This window comes from Penaeus japonicus, unplaced genomic scaffold, assembly GCF_977035675.1.
Source record: "Penaeus japonicus unplaced genomic scaffold, GWHDUDI00000001_assembly GWHDUDI00000024, whole genome shotgun sequence".
NCBI lineage: Eukaryota > Metazoa > Arthropoda > Malacostraca > Decapoda > Penaeidae > Penaeus > Penaeus japonicus.
Window position 1 is genome coordinate 10,138,111 of NW_028234426.1, and position 2,500 is coordinate 10,140,610.

Sequence of the window (2,500 nt, forward strand, 5' to 3'; positions counted from 1 at the left end):
TGCATTAATACATTACAAATATATACATACATATATATATATATATATATATATATATGTTTATATATATATATATATATATATATATATATATATATATATATATATATTCACATATATACATACACACACACACACACACACACACACACACACACACACACACACACACATATATATATATATATATATATATATATATATATTTATACATATGTACATATATATGTATATTTATACATATGTACATATATATGTATATATATATACATATATATGTATATTTATACATATGTACATATATATGTATATTTATACATATGTACATATATGTATATATATATATATATATATACATATATATATCATCACTATCGTCATTATTCTCAGACAGAATCTGCATCGTCAGTTATGCCCTTATATAACTTAAGTATTATTTGCTTATTTTCGTAACATGAGAGTCGTAATCATTGGGGCAAACTCAATGTCATTATCATATTCTTGTGGTAAGTTGATGATTATTTGCTTGTTGTTTTTGTTGTAATTATGGTTAGCAGGATTATTACATTATGATCATCATTATCGTTGTAATTACCAATTATAAGATATATTGTTATTGTTCAAGTTTTTTTTCTTATTATATATTGTTATATATTACATCATATTTCATTATATTATATGTCATCATTCATCATCATTGACTTTCTACCATGCAAGTGAATATAAGTTCAGTACAAGGGTCATGTCATCTTCATGTCAAGTCATGTCCTGAGGCCGGGCACGTGAGGAAAAGGGGGGGGGGTAAGTGGGGCCAGTGGGGAGAGGAGGAGGTAGGAGGCCAGGACTCCTCCCCCCCTCCCCTCTCCCCCTCCCCCCTCGGCGACCCCAAGCTGTTCAGTGCCGTCTTGACCGTGGTGGAGTGAGGACGCCCCAGCTCGCGCGCTCCTCCGCAGACTAAGTGACTCGTTCTTGCAAGTTTTGCGCGGTTCCTCTCTGTTGTTGCCGCCACATATCCCGTGTGGGTTTTTTTTTTGCTTCTCCCCAATCACCTTTCTTGACTTCTTTCCATTGGATTTTCTTCCGTTTTTTCTATCATTTCTACCGTGTCAGCCAGGATCTGTAACTTACGTGTGCGACCATTATCGAGTGCATTAGATATATATAAATATTATTTCCACATACATATATCATTGACTTTATTTGGATATCGTAATCGAGTGGGCTGCAACAACAATAAAAATACTCCTAGGAAGAGGCTGTAGGTCACACAGTCAGGAAGGATAAATGAATCAAAGTCAAGGAAGATCGTTTTAACAAATGTGGAAAAGTGGATTATAAAGAAAGAAAGAAAAAAAAAATAAACACGATTTATCCAAGACAACAGCGCATGGATTAAGCTTCCCCGGTTGCAACAAGAAGAAATATCCGAGCAACAAGATCACGGTAAGTCAAAATACGTAGATAATATTCCCCCCAAATGATCGATTAATTAAAACGATTAGACCATTATTATTAGGTTTATCACCAATCCCTCCGTCACCTCATCCCCTCCCCCCCCCCCTCCCCGCCCTGTGCGACCTTATAGAGTGAAGAGCGGTGGGCGTGCGGGCGTGCGGGCGTGCGGGCGGGTGTAGAGCGAGACACAAGAGAAACAGAAGTTGCTACTGAGGGTATGTGTGAAGTGGGGTGAACAGGCATCGGTAGGGTGGGCGAAGGTGGGTTGTGGGCCAGGAGGGGTCGGATGGGTGGGTTGTGACCATTAGACAAGAGGTGGGTTGCCCGCCCGTTATGTGCCCACGGGGTTGGTTTGGTGGTGGGGATGGGGTAGGGGGGAGGGTACGTACAGGGGGTTGTGGTACGAAGGTTCGGAAGGAAAGAGACTGCGGTGGAGGGGTAGGTTGGGGTGGGGGTGGAGGGGTGGGCTGGGGCTGGGAGGGGGAGGGAGCTAGAGTATCATTATTGTTATTATTTTATTATTATCTTTACCATGTTATCATTATTATTATGACTTAATTATTATCATTGTCACTTATTATTATTGTTGTTATTATTAGTATCATCACTTATTACTATAGTTGTTATTATTACTATTATCATCATCATTTTTATTATGCATTATTATTACCATTATTGTGGCTATTACTATTACTATCATTATCATCATCGTCATCACCATCACCACCACCATCATAATCATCATTATCACCACCATCATCATAATCATCATTAGCACCACCATTACCATCATCATCATCACCATCATAATCATCATCATCACCACCATCATCATAATCATTATCACCACCATTACCATCATCATCACCACCACCATCATCATCATTATCACCACCATTACCATCATCATCACCATCACCACCATCATCATCATTATCACCACCGCTACCCTTATTATTATCATTGTTGTTGTTATTATCATAATGATTATTATTATTAGTATTTATATCATTATCATTATTGTTATGATTAGTATTGTTATTAT

The 2,500-nt window shown here is 37.5% G+C and overlaps 1 protein-coding gene across 1 annotated transcript in view; it reads left to right on the plus strand.

Moving 5' to 3' along the window:
* The first annotated feature begins 896 nt into the window (after positions 1-896).
* The window catches only part of LOC122255043 (uncharacterized), a 100,132-nt gene continuing 98,528 nt past the window's right edge, over positions 897-2,500 (plus strand). Inside the window, exon 1 of the mRNA XM_043018986.2 lies at positions 897-1,443. The gene's annotated coding sequence lies outside the window, so the exon portion shown is untranslated. The remainder of the gene's footprint in view (positions 1,444-2,500) is intronic.